The sequence below is a fragment of the Halyomorpha halys genome, unplaced genomic scaffold (genome assembly GCF_000696795.3).
Source record: "Halyomorpha halys isolate HHAL.00 unplaced genomic scaffold, Hhal_1.1 Scaffold37.1, whole genome shotgun sequence".
NCBI lineage: Eukaryota > Metazoa > Arthropoda > Insecta > Hemiptera > Pentatomidae > Halyomorpha > Halyomorpha halys.
Genome location: NW_027106407.1, coordinates 1,822,147 through 1,843,953, shown reverse-complemented (window position 1 = coordinate 1,843,953; position 21,807 = coordinate 1,822,147). Strand labels below are relative to the sequence as shown.

Below are 21,807 nucleotides of genomic sequence, written 5' to 3'. Positions count from 1 at the left end.
GAGAGAGTGAGAAATGTTTTATCTAGCCATGCTGCCTGAATACATTGGTTTGCTACAATACACAGCATACCAATCAATCCATGATCGGACATATATACAATACATATATTTACATGATATAAAGTACAAATATTTTAATTATTTTCGTTTTTTCTATTTAACAATTTCATTCAATTTGACAATTTTATTTTATTTAATTGACAAATTAAATGAATTTATTATTTGATAGCAATTTAAAATCAAACCAAGGACATAATAGTCTACAGCAGTCGATCAGTTTATAGAAAAACAAATAAATAAATAAATTTAAAAAACACAAAAACTAATATTAACTCTTTATCATATTTTATTAATTAGAGCGTTGATCATACATCTCAGATCTCCTTAAATTTAAATCCTTTATTCATTTCTGTAACAGCTCCTCCTGGTCTTTAGACTTATATACAACAGCCCTTCTGAACTGCAGCTTTTGAGAAATATTTTTTCACACGAACTTCCATCCTTTCTTCAATCTGTCGTTGAAGTACCCTTTCCACCTTCGAATCCCGCTTATTCCATCATTTTCAATCGAACAGTTTTTAATAGAATTAAAATAGATGTTCCTTATTTACAATTATACTTTCAAAACTACAACGTACATTTTTCAGAAATTTATAGTTTTAATTATTACTTATATATACTTTTGTAAATATTTTTTTAAGTCAATAATGAGTTTATTTTTCATTTTAGCGACCTTTAAGTTACATTATTATGATATATAACTTTGTGAAATTATTTTGATCTATTATTTGTTATTATAAGATTCTAAAGCACACTTACTATTTCTATAAGATTATTTGAAAGGGGTGTATCCTATTATTATATTTCCTTTCTACGAAATATAATATTTTTCGCTGGGAATGTCAATTGTTTCGAAAGCCGTTCTGTCGAGAAAGGTTTGCAATAAGACGTAACTGGAGGCAATGAAGTAGAGCGTACCTCATTCGAATTCGAGAGGTCAAGAAGAGGTGAACACAGAGAGAGCGAGTGATGTTTGCTGACAAGTCATTAACAGAATCTAGAAAGTGCAATCTCGACTCGTTACCATGTGTCAAGCATTGCTTTGGAATCTTAGAGCTACAGTAAATATTCTTAGAAATTCAATGTTTTATTTTTTTTTAATAATATACTTGTGACAAAATACATTTTTTTAACATTTATATAAAATGCGTTTTGAATAATGTATTATACTTAACATAAAATATCAGACGTTTAAATACAATCCTGAACAAAATTCAAAGAAAGCCGCAGTCCAAGATAATTTCTTTTTATTTTCAGCTGGCGCCCTACTGTGAAAAGTCTATTATTCATTAAATATTAATTTATTATTTATCTATTCAAAAATACATTTAGTAGCAAAAATATTTTGGAAGCCTAATGAACTGTAACCACCAAATTAGTATATTTAAAAATATTAGCTACTTTAATATTATCATAAAATAACTACTTAATATAATAACTATTCATTATTTCATTTTCATTTTCATTTATTTCAACTATTATATAATTATTCATTGTTAATATAATAATATTATAATAACCATAAAATAACTACTTTAAAATGGCCATATCTGCTTGTTTTTTTTCTCAACTCCACATAATTTTTTATTATATTACAATTTGAATCAGCAATGTATGTGTGCGCTTAATAATAGATATTATTGGATCATGATAATCATATTCTGTATTATATTGTTTTATTCTCATTATTATATTAATTCACTAATTGTAAATTTGCAGCTTTATTATTCACTTCAAAATCCATTCAGTTATTTGTATTGTTTATTTAATAATTACTATTTTATTTTTATTTTTTATTTTATTTTCATTTTAGTAGTTATTAATTGAATTATGAGTTGTATAACATGAGATCAATTCATATTGTACTTATCTAGCTTAAAAATATCCTCCATAACGCCCTGTAGTCAAAATCGTAATAATTACAATTCACTTATGTCTATCATTTTGTGTTATTTTGGTACCGGCCGATAGATGTCATCTGGAGGTATTTTTTTAATGAATAAAATAAAATATAAAAAAAATCAAGTAGATAATCAGCAATATTTACGAAGACTTACGCGTTCTGAAATGTCCTCTGTGACTTTGAGATATCCAGTTTTATGATGTTGGTTCTTAAACGTCTAATTAATATTAAGGTTCGTAATTTCGTCAGGTTGTGGCCCTTCAGGCTCATGGGGATTTGATGGGTAAGTATATTAAAAACAAGGTGATGAAGATTTCACAGAGTAATTAGAAAGTATTTTCATCCCAAACGGCCTACATGCACTAACTGGGCCGGCTTCTGTAACCAGCGCATCCTACTCCTACATCCCCACGTGCTCGCTATGTGCTACTTCATAGCATTGATTATGAAAAGAACATACATTTATGCACAGCAAATACATTTAAAAAATATTTAATTATATCTAATCCTATGCATAAATATGTGGATTGAGAAGAAAAACGATGTATTCTATATCAAAACTTAGGTAGCAGCAAATCTCAACTTTTAAAAACGATCTGCTCATATTTATAATTTTATTTTACATTTTTTGGTATTTAGAAATAAAATATTTAAAATAAAAAATAAAAAATAAAAACCTCGATTTGAGAATTTATATACTTTTTATTTTATTTTTTTGATATAATTTATAACTTAAACGACTTATAATATACCAAGACTAGGAAATATATTGTAAAAGTTTCAATCCAATGTGATAATAAAATTTTAAAGTTCGAATTTTTAATTTCGTTAGATATTTAGATGCTTCAGTTTCATAACAATTATTAGCAATAATTAGCATATGATTTACAAAGATTCTTGTAAATACTCTAGAAATATAGTTAAGAAACAATAAATAACTTTCATATAATTAAAAAAATAATATAAGTTGCATAAAATGCATAAAATTTCATATTGATTTAAAAAATATTTTCTCGTTGAACTGCACATGAAAACTCTATGCACCAATCAATGCTGTCTCCCAAATTTAATAGTGAAAAAAATAATAAATTTAATAATATATCTTTTTGTGTAATAATTAAAAACTTTTATGATTTTTATATTCTTATTTCATTTTAAATGATTACATTAATTTGTTTAATTAGCAGTTTTTTTAAAAACTATTTGATTCAAGCAACGAAATCTTAAAAATATAGATAAAATTGCCCACATTTAGCCGATTAAAGGAACTATAAAAATTTGAAAATTTAATGTTTTTTTCGTTCCTTGAATATTTCTTATATCAAGAACTCTTAACTACACTTTACTTTGAGGGAGTTATCAGAGCATATATTTATTTATTCGTATTTTTTTTTATTTAACAGCAATAAGTGTGTTAATATGAATTTCGAAATTTACAAAAGAAATACGAGTCATCTTAATTTTTTATAAAAAATAAGTCGCTTGGTCAATCTATCTTAATTAGTACTAAGATAAATTCGTATCAAATATTCCTTTTGTTAATTTCAGGGAATATTAAAACTTGGAATAACTGAGTAAGTAAAGAATCTTACTAAACAAAAGCGAATCTAAATGGTTTCACCTCAATGACTGTGAAAATGCACATTTACTTTTCCAGCTAGCTCATCCTTGAACGTTGATAACCCTAACGAATCGACCAATTTCTTCTGGTAAATACTCGTGTGGTTGAAACAGACTAACCTTTACAACGCAGTTATACTTCAGAAAATGCATTTTTACAACGACAGAACACATAAAAAGGAAATTAATACCATGATTGTGGGTGGGAGGTGATGTTGCATAAATATCTGAAGGAATTCCACAAGTTGTTTGTTTTGATTTTTTTTCGTGTAAAACATTTAGGTCATTACCACTGGATCCATGAAATAATACTTGACACAATAACTATCATTATCCAAACCTTTTCATATCTTTCGTGGCATCCTATGTCAATTGAAAAAGTCATATGAACAAAAGCAAAAGATGTAAGTTTCTGAAGATAAAATTTTTAATCAATGCACATTTAATTATCAATATTATATTGTATATATATATAAACATTACTACACACGAATACTAATTAGATTTATACAAAAAAAAAAAAAAGAAAAAAAAATTATCGCATTATTGCGCGCCTCACATAACTTCCATTTAACAGAAATTAACACTTGTGCGTTTCTAAACAGCTATTTCTTTATCATTTGGAATATTCCAAATATTAATTAATATGGAAACACGAAAATTTTATTTTTCGTTTAATTAACCATCAAATTTTTTCATAACTTTTTCTATTGTAATTATTCTATAAAAATGAACTATGGAGTTCAGTCAATGGTTGATCTGGTTGTGATATCTCATCACGGAAAAACGAAATATGAGAGAATTATAGTATATAGTATTTCCTTTTTTATTTATTACAATAATTTTCTTGAAAAAAAAATTTAATTTGTATTCACTTAATTAAATTTGTAAAGTTAATTTAATTTTATTCACTTGTGGGGAGGAGGCAACTGCCCCCTCTAAAAAAAAAAAAAAAAAAGTGCATTAAAAAAAAAAAATTTAAAACTGTTTTATCTTATATCTCAAGTTCTCATTTTAGTTACCTCATTTTTTGTGATTAAGCCAAAAAAGTCGAAGGCGACGATTTTGAACAAAACATTTTATTTTTCTGTTGTTACGAAAATTCATATTTATGAGTTTATTGAGGTGTGAACAATTAATTTTGAACAATTGTACGTAAACGGGATCGACAGAGATCCAGGCGCTTTGGGGTCAGTCAGTCTATGATTTGGCCGGTTGTATAAAAAACAGTTTTATACTTTAGTTATTTATAGTATTTTATAGTTCATATTTATCCAAATAATTTTTAGTTTTAAACATAGGATGGTTAATTATTTCAAATTTAAAGGTACTTTAGAAAAAGCTATTTTGAAAATTCGTCATTTAAGTTGTACCAGACTATTTAAATGGGGATAAAATCTATCAGATATTAAGAAAAAAAATTCACCGTCCATTGATTTGCCGAGTTTAGTAGAAATCGTTAGAGCCTATTTCGAAAAAAAATCAGTAAATTCCTTTATTCCAAAAGTTGGCGTAACATTCCAGGCATACACATGCTCTAAATATGGAATTTCAGTTTCGTATGACTATTACCTTTTGAGCTGGGCTGTTCTGTCATACACTTGGACATACAGACATACATAAATACAAAACATTTGGCCATACTTGGCTATTTCCATTAATTCTCGTCAAAAACTCGAATTAGAAGATTTCCACTATCTTTTATACTTCTCCTAATAAAAGAAATAATAATATAATATTCAATAACATATCATCATATAGAAATAATTAATTGACATAGTAAAAAAAATTACTGAGTTAAATAATTTCTTACATCAGATATTGTTTTCGATCTAGTCGAAGATGAAATGTATGTTCATGAAATAATATGAATGTTATCACCATCGCATTCCGTAATTTAAATCATTTTAATGAAGAATAATTTAAATAATAACTCCCTCATTAATATATAATTATTATTGATTAGTTTATCGTGCACTCGGTACAAAGTTCAAGGAGCTAGTTAACTATCTCTAACCCATGATTAGACGCGAAATTAAAAATCCTTCAAAAAATAAGGAATAATGTTATCGGACAATAATTTAATAAAAAAAAGGTTCAAGGCATATCAGTGACATCCTTGAAGGTTATTTCATGCCTAGCCCCGATTATCGTGGATTTCCTCAAAGAACGAAATATGCAGTGGATGAGGATATTGCAGGTAATGACATGATCATTTTAAACCGAATTGTAAACATGAAGAACAAAATATGTTAAAAAAAATATCAGGATGGCATTTGTTTCCATCAGAAATTTTTTTTCTCGATTTTATATATATATTTTTATTTCATTCTTTTCATGCTAAAAAAAAATATCAATTTATTTTCTTTCATCATATTAGCATAAGCAGGATAGAAAAAATATATAAAAATTATATTGATAATTAGAAAAAAAAAAATAGAGAACTTGAAAACTTTTACATTCATATGCATATACATTTTTACACAAAAATATAATTTAAAGCACATTTAAATTTTATACATATATTACTATTTAATGACAGATTGGGCCCACCCATCAAGCCTAACATGGTTCTTATAACAGTTAATTTTTTTTAACAATTTGTTTATGGGGATATAGTCTCGTACAAAAGACTAACATAAAAATAATACTTCTTAATAAGAGAGAAAAGTTTGACAAAAATAACGGCATTCATAGACCGAATAAAACAAACAATTGCCATCTGATGGGAAAACAATTTTTTTTTAATATATATTACTATGTCTATTAAAACAATTTCAACTATTACTTAGATTTATACAAATATTAAAGAATAATAAATTTTGGGCATCGTAACACAACATATTTCCGATGGATTAACCAAAAACCAGCTGTATGAATTTTTGTCTGTACCCTCACAATCAAATCTTAAACTTCTTTTTTATATATGTAACATAAATCCTTATACTTAGAGCAGGATACCTATCTTCACAATAAAATGTATAGTTTTTTGTTTCTTTTATTTTATTGAGTAAGTGATGTCGATTTTGTTCTGTTTTTTCACTCTGACTCATGTACATAACTCCAGTTTGGGATTCGCTGTTTCTGTTTGTTATTCGCTTATATAAATGATTCTATTCAACATTTGGGTATAATGCTTTGTTATTAGCTTATATAATAATCAAATAGTTTGTTGATTGTTATTATTATTATTTAGTTATTATTACAACGATTATTAAATTATGAACTTGTACATAAGAATTAACTCTATTTGTACGGGAGTCCCATGAACAAATAAATAAATTATTATTATACATGCATTAAAGAATAATAAATTTTGCTCAACGTTACATAACACATTTATGGCTGCATGTTGTAGTCACGCCTTAAGATGGGCGTAGGTAATAGAAAAATGGTTACAAATTTAATATCAATTTGTCTTTGATGTATCGTATATATTTATATATTTATATATAATGAATATTGCTGTCTTGGGTTTGATTACAACTTTCACTTACTATAATACACAGGTTCCCAAGTATTTCTGTAGATTGATGGATTCGTGTTGAGGTTATATCGTATTATTATTTTTTTAATTTTCTAAAAAAATAATTTTAAGACAAGGAAAGGCGAAAATTATAAAAAAAAATTCCATTTCTATATAAAATCGTATTTTTGGATTTCTCGACGTGGGAATAACTAATTTAAAGTTTATTCCTGCTAATAATGCAATAGATTAAAAGATAAGCAACACCGATACGCAATTGAAAAAGATCAGGAGGTCTCGACTTTTCCTGTTCGAATCGAATGTATCAAATACCTTTTTCTTATTTAGTTATCCATCAAATTCTTTAATATAATTAATATTCGTTATTTATCCATTTTTTTCTAACAATGCTAACAATGAGAACTGTCTATCTTTTTTAAATAAACAAAATTAAACGTACTTTATTGGAAGATTTTTAATAAATCCGTCATTTAGGATCTGTCATATTACAGTAATGAAAACAAGGCCTATCTTAAATTAAAGAACATTCAATTGTACATTCATATACTGAGTTTGATCAAACTCTTTATAGCTGATTTTGAGTAAATCGAAAAAATGTGAAAAATCAATTATACAAAGTTGTTCTTCTGGTCGATTTTATTAAAAAATCTTACTATCTCGCCCTCGGCATATACCCGACTCAAATATTTAATTTCAGTTTCGTAGGACTTTTCTTTTTTTGTAACACATTTTGTAAGACTTGGCAAGTGAGGCAACCAAATGCAAAAGGACAGCATAATATTGGACTCCCACTTTAGTATTGGACCCTTAAAATAATTTTAAAAAATAATTTCAAGAACAAATTATCAAAACTTAATTGTCTGAATTATTTTCTCCTTTTAATTTTGATTGTTTATTTCACTTGTGTGATTTTTAACCGAATCCGTGTGACAACAATAAAATAATGAATATTTTTAAGCTACATTAAGATAAAAAAAAAAAAAAATTGCTGTTTTTATTGTTCAGTTTATTTGGATATAAAAACTAGTATAACACAACCAATTAATTTTTTTTTAAATTAATAATTATAATAGATACAATTATTTTATTTTATTTTTTTTTTAATTACAAATAAATAAATGGTCCCACATGCTACCAGCGTACATCTGTTCACTATCTGTAATGGTTTTGAATGAGCACATACCCGTATAAACCTTGTCTGTTCCGTTAGCTCTACTTTACTTCAAAGGAATTGCAATAGAACATTGTTTTAATCGTTTAGTAAAACTCCGCCGTAACATTATATTTTGAATATAGTAGGACTAATTTGTGATTGAATTACGTCAAATATCCTAATAACAAGTAAAAAGGGCTATATGAAAATAGTAAAACAAGAAGCATTGTCTGTACTATAAACATATATTAAAAAAAAATTGATAGAATAAGATAATCCAGTCCCTTAAATAAAATAAAAAATGAACTTTTCAATTTTCACGGAAGTCTAAGGTAATTAAATATTTTGGAGTCACGCGTGAAAAAATGGTAAGGGTAACTTGATGAATTTTTGGACTACAGCGCCAGAAATTTGAAATAAAAATATATTCAGAAATTATAAAATGTGTAGAATAGCTAAGTCCTTGAGAGAATAGAAAATATATGGATAATTTTAACATGATTTTGCCTTTATTTTAACATTTAAATCCTCCAAACTCTTAGTAATTATCAGTGTCAATCCATATTAAAATTTTATTCGCATAACATTTAATAATTTTATTTAATTCTATTTGTAAACAAGATATTAATGGATACATACATCTCCATTATTTATTGCCCTCATACCTAATAAAATATATTATTTTAAAATTTAAAAAAAAATTTTAATAGCTCAATTTAACTCTGGTTTAATTCATGTTTTCCGTATTTAAAAAAAAAAATAAATGTAAGTTTTTATATACCACTAATTTATACGAAAACATAAACCTTAACTTTACTTGATTGTACGTCCTAATATCAGGAACTAGTTTGATTCGATCAGTTGTACAAGCCATAAGAACGGAGGAGTAAACATATAATAAAAAGTTCGCATGGGTATGTGAGAATAAACATTATCATGAGAAAGCCTATGAAGTTGGAATTTTTATAGTGTATCTTTGACTGACCTGAAGACCGAAACGTAGATGGGAGGATTGCGTTAAAACTGATTTAGTAGAATTGGGTTTGGAGGGACATCCCTGGAAGGAGTATTGGTAAGGCCTTCGTTATTATTATTATCTTCTTATGAACTAGATGTCCAAAAAAGGTGGAAGGGAAGACAAAAATAAAACAAAAACGAATTATTAAAAAATATCTCTTGGAACATTAGAGCTACCTATTTGAAAAATAATTAAATCCTTAATAAAATAAAACAAAAATTATCTAAATAGTGATAGCAGGACACAGCATGTAGGATTTTGGATCCATGATATCCATCAATTCATTTTAATTATAAATTCGTCCTTTTGTTTTTGTCTTAAATTTCAGATGTTATCCAGATGATTAGATCTATTTGATCATGCATTTATGATGTGTATGAAACAAGCCGTTGTAAACAAATCAAAATCAGAACTTAGCAGGGAGGCCAAAAAGAATTATCTTCTATTATTTTTGGAATTATGATCTTCTAATTTTTTTTTTTTTTGTGTTATGATCTCCTCCTTCTGATGTGAAGAAATATGCCAACGAACATAAGTGAAAATTAAATAATTTCAAAGAGTGGAAAAAATAAGTAATAGACAAAACTAGTAAAAGAATACATAGATGATTTGCAAATTATTAAAAACAGAAATTTAAAAAAAAATAAACTACTTAATAATCATGATAATAGGTGAGATTCGCTATAGGAGATGTGGCAATTAACAAAAATGGGATCAGGATAACAATAAGGAGATCATAGCACCAATAACATTAGAAATACATGAAATGTATTACATATACTGAGTCTTCTTCCTTAGGTTGCCTTGTTGCATTATATGGTATCTATATGAGTCCAGCTAAGGTGGTATAGTCTAGCTATAGCCAAAGGTTACGCAATGTCATTAATGGAACGTAATGATTAATTCCGCTAAACCCCGATTTGATGACGATCTTATGTCACTTTTGAAACATTTATTTAAAAACGAAAATAGTAAACTTAAATTTATTTAACCGAGAAATAATGGCTAAAATTGGAAAACGGCGAGAAAATTTACAGAACATTACATGCGACTTCAAATAGGACGTTATAGAACCAATATTGTAGCAACAGGTACTCTGAGGACAAACTAAAATAAAACATGTTTTTCTTAGGAAAATGGCTATCAAATGTCAATAAATCACATATATCATCGCAAATCGTTGCAAATGATAAATTATTTTAGAATACGACGAGGAACGGTGCTTTTCTACAAAATGCAGCCGATGGACAACACGTGGTGCTGACAAAAGTGTATAAGGTTATCGACCTGTCGTCTGGAGGGTAGGTAGGTAGCAGCAACCCTCTGGCATTCCTCAGAACGGGGTTGTTTCTCTTGGAAAGGTACCTCGGTCCCGAATCCAATAGTAGACCGGACCAAGTCTTTAGCAAGAATACGATGGTAAACTGAACAGTATTCGTAATCAACTTTAATAACATCATGGAAACATGAAATGATTTTTATTAAATATTTCTAAATTAGCTAATACGAAACCTATACATTTGAGATTGCAAAAAATTCACTTGATAAATTACGTAACAAAAGTTGTCCAATAATAAAATAAGAAGTGAAAATTCCATTTGAAAATTATTCAATACAATATTTAAAAATGGCGGAAACTTTGAGTTAAAATAGAAAAGTTTAATAACAGTATTTTAGGTGATATATTTCGGTATAATATTATCACTTTATAACATTTACCAATCTTATGAACTCAATTTAAGTAAAAAAAAAAATGACAAAAATTATAAAAACCTAGAAATAAAGTTCCTTAAACATGCGTTATTTTATTTTTAAAATGTACATTAGAACCACAACAAAATAAAATAGTAAAAAAACGTTTTGTAGAAACTAGAAGTTTTTCCTAGTTAAATGTAAAATTGGTTGAAGTAGACATAGTGAATTTTGTAGGTAGACTTTTCAGTTGTTAAAGGCTCTCTTGGTATTTTATTTATCTTTACAAAATTCAAAATAAAATTGAATTGAATTTTAGTAGGGCAAAGTAAAAATGACACAAAAGGAATATTTCAGCAATGTATTGATGAATAATGGAATATATATCACAGATTGGAGATGGTCGGGGAGTTGGGTCAGCAAAAACAACAAAAATAAGCAAAAATTATTTATTTATGCCAGGCATATAATTTTTGTTTATTTATGCTGACCCAACTCCCCGACCACCTTCTCCAATCATTAATCTACGGTACAATATCTACACCTCATTATGAATATATATCACCTGTGATGTTGATGATAAAATATTTAGGATCCCAAATATTTTATATGTTAGAAACCAAATTTTCAAAGTAAACTTGTGAGATCAATATTTGTTCCAAGTATATATTTTTTTTAATTTCCTTCTATACGGCAATATAATATTAGTGTAGTACAATTAAGATATGAAAAGTAATTAATTTTAATATACTATACTGTCGTCAATGGAAACATATTATAAATATAAGTATAATTTATATGTAGGAAAAATACAATACTTGCTTCTTTGATTGTCAGGTGATAAAGATTTCATCTACTAGATGCAACTTAACCATTAACGTTTACAGCCATCTCACAAGGTGTAATCGTTCTTCTATTTAGAGAGATGAGCTCATTGTTGCTGAGGCTGTTACATCAGGCCTGTTAGTTGAGAAGCTATGAGGATAATCAGGAAAAGTACGGTAGTAGAAAATACCAGAAAAACTTGTGTGTTTCCATGGTGGAGACAATTTGTGAAGTTTATATTGCTCATATAAATAGCATTTATATTCATATTGTTGTTGCACTGTCAAGACATCATTGGTAATGCTTAAAAATACTATCTACTAAATAGTATATAGGAAAAACCTACAGGAAAATAAAATCGATTCACTGAGTTCACGTGGCAGGTATCTGTCGAGAAAATAATATGATAACAGTAAAAAAGCATGACAGTGTTTTTTTTACATACTGATAGTGAACTGATGGCAACCTCACAAACAGAACAACTTAGTAATGGTTTAAACTGATGATTCAAGGCAATTAACAACATTTATCATCATAGACAAATAAGAAATAAGATACACATACAAGTTTATTATTTATTTATAAGATTGGTGTTATGAGGTGCGACAGCTCGCAATCACCACGTTTACATGATCGCCACCAATGTGAAACCTGGCAAAAATACATATTTATTTTTTTTATTAAAAATATTTAATCCATACCTATATAACCAACTAAAAAATTCAGATTGTTTATCTGATCACTCTGATCTTCCGTCTAGTTCGGCATCTCGCATTGGAAATAGGAAAACACAATTTTTTTAAATCCTGGAGTGTTATAAAAACAAAATACAAATTATATTATCTAATTTTGTCCAAAAAAAATATTAACTGGTTTAATCCAAATCACACGAGATACGACGTTGTGAGGAACGAAACCGGATACAATGCAATCCTTTCACCAACATTTCAGTTCTTCCCTAAGACGTTTACCTGTTGGTTCAGAGCTCATCAACATTAAGGGATTCGTTCATTACTAAGCCCCATAGCTTAAAATACCCTTCAAATCTCCTTTAGTGACTTAATAAGCATGAATTTCCTGACAAGAAAAGAAACTGACCACCTTCTACCAACAGTAATCTTCTCACTAAATCTACCAATCTTATCTTATCTCATATTCCTGTGTTAGCGTTTCTAAAAGTACTTTACTCCTTTACCAGGTAAACCATTCAAACTTTCTTAAGTAGTACCCATTAAAATAGAGGAAAGAATAATTTAAAATAGATTTGTAAAATTTAACGAATAATATTCATTCATGATTTTGCTAATATAAAATCAAGAAACGTCCTTCTTGTGAATGATTTTTCGACTAATTCGATTAGTTTCTAAGCAATGGACTTGTGGCTGAAGGGACTGAACAACATAGCGGACGAATCCGTAATAGTTCTAGAAGAAGACGAGCGAAGGTACAGTGGACCGTTAGCGTACAGAGGTACATTGACCTTAGACCTGCCTCTGAGGGGCGGTGCGTCGAAATATCTTATCTCGGAGAGTTGGCCCTTATCTTGTCGGCGAGTCGCCATGGCACCATCTGGATTATTGGTACCATCTGGGAGCCTTTTGATGGTCGCCGAAACTGAACCCAGGGACACTTGAGAAGGTTGTTAACCAGTTGCAGGTATCTTGCAGAAACCTTACCGCCAATATAATTCTCTTCCATAAAACAATTTTCCCAACTTGTAAACAAGGAGGGCATAATTATAATTAGTTTGTTAGTAAACCTATTCTGAACCTAAAAAATAGGTAAGAACAGATGTTGGTTCATACCTAGAAAACCTAGCCCTTGCTTTCGCTAAGGAACTCGGTTCTAATTTCTATTTCTGCTGTTTAAGTTTCTAGAATAATTAATAAATTTGTAATGTGAGATATTACGATTTTTTTTTTTTTTGTATCACGTGATTATCTCGAATTTGAATTAATTTCCTGACTGTTTAAATGCATTTCAAGGTGCATTGATGTTAAATAATATTTGAGTATTTGTTCTTCTTTTGTATTCTTGATGATGCGGATCACCTTGAGTTAACTCAGCGTCGGGAAGAGCGCTCCGTTCTAAAAATATCAACAGCGAAATTATTCAATATTTCGAACTTTCGAATTTTTTCCTGGCTTACGCAATACAATTTTCTAGCACGATGCTCTTAAGATGTTGATGTTAGAGTGTGACAGAGATACATCCGCAACTGTCATTCCGTCACGCAGACTGTCCGTTACTGCAGAGCGCTCACTATCTGGAAGAGGGCGTGCCGCCAGAGCGGATCACGATCAGGAGCCTGGAGGGATCTCATTGTTCTGCATTTCGTTTGAACGGCCTCACTCCGAGCCGTCACATATCACGATCCGATTTGTTATGTTACTGAGCGACTGACGTGGAATGGGTCACGTTAACACTCCACCTAACGATTAGCTAATGGATTTCAGCGTGAGGTAACATTCCATCAAGAATGAACATTTTTCAGCTTATCGAAAATCGTGATGCACTTTATTTTGATTGAGGAACCATCAGGTAAAAATCCTTGCCGATGGACCGACCAAATGAGCTGTAATAATTGAGATAAGACAGCATATTTTATGAAGCTCAAGTTGATTTGCATTTTGAACAATGAACTCTAGGAAAAATACTAGGACCTGGATCATAGTGTCGAGCGTTTGAAGGAGTTGCATTATTTAAGGTCCCATTGTCCAAGGTAGACAATGGACTAATGGTCGTTTATGTTTCAGATTTGTCACTTCCATAGTAAGCGAGACAACAATTTTCGTATTACTTGTATTATTTAAAATCGAAATAATCCAGATTGTGGTTTAAATTATTATATATAGGTCCTGATAAATTCATTTATAATTATATATCAATAATTTAAAATGGACAATTAAACCTTAAATATATTTGTTAACATCTAAATTTAGTTTATTTTAATGTATATAATTTTGGTTGGATTATCTTAATGATTTTTAACTTGAATAGGAGTTCAATCAAATTGAAACCTAGTAATGCGGAACTTTTCAGGACTTTACAAGGAAATGTCTGTGCAAGCTAGAGAGTAGAATTAAATCAAAACTTACCTAAATCAACTACTGTTTATTTTTCTGGATTATAGAATGGACGGTGTTTTTGAAGAAACTATCCGTTTCCTAAGGTAGATTGGGCTAACAAAAGTAACCATTGGAAGATAAAAACTATATTGACTGAGAGAATAGTTGAAATAGAAAAATTGGCTGGGAATGTTCTCCTGACGTTGAAAGAATCGAAAGAGCTCTAAGTACAGGTTAATGAAAAAAAAAGAAGTAAATTGTTTTAATTGTAGCAGTGTTGTAACGCAGATATACGGTACTTCCCTCTGCTGTGAACACCTGTATTGAATTTGATTATTTGTTTTTTTAATAATCAAATTCAATACATATATATTTTAATTTCAATTTTTTTAATTTAATACAAAATTAGATAATCACAATATATATACACAGAAAATTATTTTATTAGTAATTTATTGATTGGAGAAGATGGTCGAGGGGTGCGGTCAGCAAAGAACAACATAAATAAACAAAAAAATATTTATTTATGCCGACCTTTCGACCTGAGTTTCAGGTCTTCATCAGGGCTATAGAACATAAGAAATAACAACCATCATTTAGAGAAACATAAAATTTAATTCTGTAATTTTATTTGTAAATTTAAAAACATCATGCTTTGTGATATTTTTGTCAATCGCATGCCCTCTAAATTTTTTTCCAGCATTATTGTTTTAAAATTGAACTTAAAAAAAGATATAGACAGTTGAACATAATTTTTTTGAATGAAGTTAGTTCATGTAAACTTGATGAAATTTAATTTTTAAGTGTTATTTGGATTTTCTTTCATACTCGTTATTTTTTCCCAATTTAACTTATCATTCTATACAGTGAATGGTTTGATTATAGTAATGTTATTTATTTACCAAGAAATTTCGAAGTTATTTTCTGTATGACGTCATTTTCTTTACATCTCTGTCACGAACTTATTGAAGTAATCTGTAATTATTACTTTCTGTTGCCTAAATGCAGTAGTGTATGAGTATAAACAGTCAATATATAACACTATACTTATATAGAAAATAGGTAAGATATTAATTTTCGTTTTCTACTAAATCACCAGAAGTATTAGAGTCTGTTCCTCATCATGCACTTGTTATAACACCGTTACCCGCTAATACGTCGTTTAGAACCTCGGATATATTTAATTCCATTTCTCGAAAGGTTTAATTATACCTCCTGAAAAAGAGAGTTAATCGGTGTTATTAAACGGAAAACAAACGGAGAAAGGACTTTCTGGAATTGGGTCATATGGGTTTTTGGGTCGTGTATGTGTTCTCAAACGTTTAACAGGGATCCATGTTAGTTGAACCCAGCCGTGCGATGTCAAGCCGGAACAGGGGAAATGGGTCGCTGGACATCTCCCGTTCATGCAACATCCTATATCCCCACTTTCGATGCAGTTTACTTAGCGGTGACTACTTGGTTTGTTTCAAGAAGAATTTAAAAATATGTGATAATTAAATATAATATAGTTGTATCAAATACAGTCATTAATGTATATTGCCAAATACCGATTGCAAACATATTAGGGCTAATAATTTTTAACAAGCAGAAGATAGTCAAGATGACTGTTATGATTAAAGCAATAATCTAAAAAATATGAAATGAGTGCTGGCATTTCGGCCCACACTGTAGACCAACTTCAGGGCCGAAAATGCAACATAAATTAATAAAATAGGAACGTTATAAGTTTTTAAGTTAAAAAAATGTCAGATATTTTTTATTAATTTTTTTTAATGGGAGAAGTCTTCAAAAAATTAATTCGGCCCATACTCCAAATGGTTTGGGAACGCCAATGAGGAAGCTACCCCTTCCCCTCCCCTCCAAAAGTTAATTTCATTTAAAAAAATCTATAATTTAGCTTGATATTACAGGTTCCAATGATTTGTATGAACTATAAAAGTTTAAAGCAAATGACAAAGTAGTAGCTAAAAATTATTAATTTAATAATATTAATCCATAATTTTTTATATAATTATTATTGCTATTTACAACTGTATAAAAAAAAAAATGATAAATGTTACAGAACTATGAAAATCTTGGAAGGTAACCACTCAACTACTTCCATCATTGCTCTATGCAAATTAGAAGATTCATAGATTATCTTCTTTTCAGTCTCGAAGGATTATCAAGGATTGATAAGGATGAGATATTAAGAACTAATGTTTTGAGTGGGTAATGTTTTTGGAATGAAACAAGGTATATCTATTTCGTGCCAAATCACCAACGCATGGGATGTTGGGGTCTTGAGGTCTGAGACCTCAATAACAAATATTAAAACACGATTCTTCGAGATCCTCAGTGGGTCAGATCTATTGATTTAATTTTTACTAAAACCTAATTTTTATTATCTTGTGAATAGATTATTCTGTTATTATTGTAAAAGTTTTTTATTACATTAGATTAATTATTCGGAAATTATTCTAATAACAACACAATCCTTCCTGGTATCATCTCCAGACAACATATACGCTTTTCCTCTAGATAGCCAAGAGTCACAGCTACGGCATATCCGGGTTCAAATTAAATGTAATAATTATCAGTAATTTTATAGCCTTTTATTTTTAGTATATAAATCATAAAAAAAAGATACTGGCTTGGAATTACGAAATAAGTGTGATAATAGCAGAGCTGATAAATATAGAATTTATAACATATCCTGCAGTAGGCTTGAGTCTTCGGGTTGTGGTTAGGTTTCCCAAGTAGTAGGTTACTACTCCTTTAACTGTAACTGAGAGTGGAACTTCATGAACCCTTTTTTTTATGTAATCCACTATTGTCTCTATTTGTGATTTACGATGCAATTGGCTGTTTCTTACAAACCAATGAACATCCACTGCAATTCTTATGACTTTATTTTGAAAAGATTGTAATTTTTTCATTTTCGTAAAGGATGCCGCTCCCTAGACTTCACACCAATACATCAGAAGTGGGCTGAGAATTGTTTTAAAAATAAAAATAACTGTTTAATTTTATCATTGCTGAAGCATAAATTTGGTTCAGGTACGGATAGATAGCAACAAAATATCGTATTCCCAAAATCGTTACTTGTACACCTCCACTTCTTATTCACTCAAATTAATTAACTTTTAATAATTTAACTATTTCTTTTTTATAAAGGACTAAGAATCCAGTACGGTAGTAAAATCTTTTCTTGAAACACTTAGTTTTGCCTGCTTTGAAAATAAATTATAAGTAGAAAAGTTCAACAGTTCCTTCCGACTTAGTTAGCCAAAGTATTGGATCAATGAAAGTTATTTGTTCAGATTACGTCACTGGAGGCGTTGGATCAAGTAAGCATTGGTGGGCCGATCGCCAGGTGACAACTTCCGTGAAGTGCTTACGTTAGAACCCCTCCCTATAAAACAGACCTTAATCGATGGATTTCTTTTTTGTTACCTATGGCGCGATTTTAATTAATCTAGAGGATGCTACAGGATCATGGTATATCAAAATTACAAACTGAAATTCTAAGAATTTCAATATTAAAGATGTCTGTTACTATCCTTTTTGTATGTATATAATGTTGCATATGATTTTCATTAGTAGATAGTTTTTTGTAATTCAGTGTAAGCTCGTTAATCCGAAGTAATTGCTGCAGACGGAGGTTTGGATTGTAGGTAAGTTGAGATTACAGATAGTATTAGGAATAATGGTGTAAAAAAATTTAACAAGATGAATATACATAAATAGTTTTATCTATTTAATTTTTTTAACATACTTTATTGGAAATTTGACAGTTTAAAATTATAAATAATTAATCTTTTATAGAAGTCGGTTATTATTAGTTTGGTGAGACTTCTGCAGAAACTTCATCACTTCTTCTTCTTTCAGAGTTTCTTGTAATATGTTAACCACTTCAGTGATAGAAATGATACGCTAGTACGCCATTCATCAACATATGTATCATTCACAGAACCTTTTAACTAAGGTTGAAATCATCTGTCAGCTGGCTTCTTCATTGCTGTCTGTTAATATTTCATGAATGTTTTCTTTCCCTTACAATTGATTCCATCAAGTGCATAATAATAATACATTTAATTTTTCAATGCCGTAAATTCTTGTTTTTTATATTTACACTAGTTCGGATTAACGAAATTACACTGAAGTAATAAAAAAAAAATAAAAAACAGTACCCAAAACTTTTTTGTATGGTGAATATTTTTTTTAATTTAATGGTATTAACATTCATAGCCAGAAATAAAAAAAAAAATAATATGATAAAAAAAATTAAAATATTTCTTCATAACCTGACAACATTGCTTTCGAAGTCATAGGTGTGAATATATTACTAGTCATACTATAAATATTAAACTAACTTCCTATTCTAGGCACTTCCGAAACTTTTTATGAACAGTCAACTGGATGAATATTAATTAATTCTTGCATAAGGTTGCCAACTCGCTCAGTTCGGCAAGAGCTTAAACTGTCCTCACCAAGTTCGGAATTACTTCTGTATAATTATATAACTTCTAACGGGTTCCAGTAAAGATAGAGCATAGAGTGGAAATATACCCATATGATTTAGAATTCTTGAAGAAATTATTTCGATGCCTCTTTTACAACGATCAATTATTAGTCAAAATAATCAATTTATATTAATAAGATTCGTCGTCGATGGTTATTTAAAAAAAAGTTAATTTACACAATATATTTGAGTAATATATTCTGCTTAAGAATAATTTACTTATGAACATTGCTCTCTTTTAAGTTACCTCAATAACATTGATAACAACCACATGTTTTTCTATTCAGAGTAACGATTTTTTATATATTTATTAGTATAGTGTGCACATAAATAATATGTTTACGAAAGTAATCTTTGTAATAGAACATGTAAATAAATTAAAATACTAATAATAAAATACACAAGATCAGGCAAACGATAACACATATATACATTTGTGATTTACCCAGTATCTCAAATTCATTATATTCAACACCTGATAATAGTATGCGAAACATAAAATATGCTAACAAGACGAAATGCCCCCAAAAATTTTTTTTACTATAAGGAACTATTTGTTGGCATGTTTCATTTTTCATGATGTTGAAATTTAAGCTATAGAAAGTTGAGTGGGTGTGTAGAAAGAAAGCAAAAAACGTTATTGGCAATAACTGGTTCTTGATTAGAATATTCTCTTTACATAAAATTTTACTTTACAAATAATGAATATATTTTTTGTGTTGAAGAGGCACTGCAAAACCATTATTGGAAAATTACAATATCAGGTGAATTTGTATTTTACAATAAATAATGATGTGAATGGTGAATAATACTGAATAGTGAATAACTATCCAGTACTTATCAGTGAGGAAATGCGAAAGTCTTTATCATCAGACTATCAAAGCATTGACAGTGCTTTATAAAACATTTTTACTTTGTTATCAAAGATGGAGTTGCAATACTTTCAAATAGCTATATATATAAAAAAAATTATATTTCTTTGGATCAATGATTTTGATTCGATAAGAAGTGGAGTTCAATAAATAATAATAAAAACGAATTTTAATAATGAAGACTTCAACCTAAGAACATTATGTATTGAAAAATTTAGAAACATAAAAAGGTCAAATATGAAGAAAATAAATAAAAATAAAGTGGTTTCAATAATCACATATTTACCTGTTACATTATCTACAAGTTGATTTTAACTTTTGCATTGGCGCATGCTTTATCAGCATGCCTTTTTTGCCCGCAGCGTGTTCAAAGATAGTACGAATCTGTTTTGTTTTTGTTTTGACATGATGTTCAAACCTTGACTTGCCAGATAACTTAAAAATGGAATGCAGTTGATATCTCAACCTTATGGGTTTGTTTGCTTGTATAGTGCCCTAAATAAAAAAAATTGTATTGTATGTAGGTGCAATGTGCATCAGAGTTATTTATTTAATTTACTTAAATTTAATTTTTGTTAACTAATTTTTTAATTTATAAAAATGATATTGCTAACATTTAACCAGTTTTTATTATATAAATTTTATTTTTCATTTATAATATATTCTTTTTTTTTTTAATTTGTTTAGTATTATCATCATTTACATTTTTTCACATCTTCATTTGTATTTATATACAGGGTATATATGAATATTCAGAACGCAAATACTTATTGGCTTTAATTGTGGCAGATGATAATATTTTTCATTATAAAAAAAAAAATATGTATATAAAAATCACCGGTTTAAAGTTATATAAATGAATTTTTTATCTGCATTTAATCTAACATATATCATTTAAAATATTAATTCCTAAAGCCATAATACCGATCTCTAATCATTCAATTGAAAAGTAGAAACTAATAATAAAATAATATATGTTATTTTTTTTAATATAAAAAATTGAAAGGCCTTATTAAACTATAATTGTTCTTTTAGAGAGAAACGATATATTTATCCATGCTGCCCAAATACATATATGTCGCATGATTGAACATCTTTACATGATACTTTTTACTTTTACAATCAATACTCGACAACACACTAAACACAAATATATTTTCATTCTATTTGAAAATTTTATTTATTTAATTGACGAATTTATTCACTCCCTCAGACTACCCTCCAGTGATCCGTTACCCACGTTGGACCCGTTAAATAAATTTATCATTAGATAGCAATGTAAAATCAAACCAAAGGCATAATAGTCACAGCTGTAGATCAGTTTACAGAAAAACAAATAAATAAATAAATTTAAAAAAACAAAAAAACTGATGCATAGATTTAAATACAAAACAAAAAGTTCGTTAAAAGAAATACTTAGATTAATAAATAAGTTAAAAGAAATAATTTAATATCCTTCCATTTCTTTTATCTATTTTTTTTTCTTTATTTTTCTCATATTACCACCTTATAATTACTTTATAATTAATGTTTTATTGTATAATTTACACATCTTTGTACCTCTATTCAATTTTGTATATTTTCTTTTTTCATTGTATTATA

At 28.6% G+C, this 21,807-nt stretch overlaps 1 long non-coding RNA gene across 2 annotated transcripts in view; it reads left to right on the top strand.

The window, feature by feature from the left end:
• Positions 1–17,144, top strand: part of LOC106687015 (uncharacterized) — a 40,696-nt gene extending 23,552 nt beyond the window's left edge. For both annotated transcript variants that reach the window (XR_001344104.2, XR_001344103.2), the window contains exons 3-4: positions 14,801–15,059; positions 16,892–17,144. This is a non-coding gene — a long non-coding RNA (uncharacterized lncRNA). The remainder of the gene's footprint in view (positions 1–14,800; positions 15,060–16,891) is intronic.
• The last annotated feature ends 4,663 nt before the right edge of the window (positions 17,145–21,807 follow it).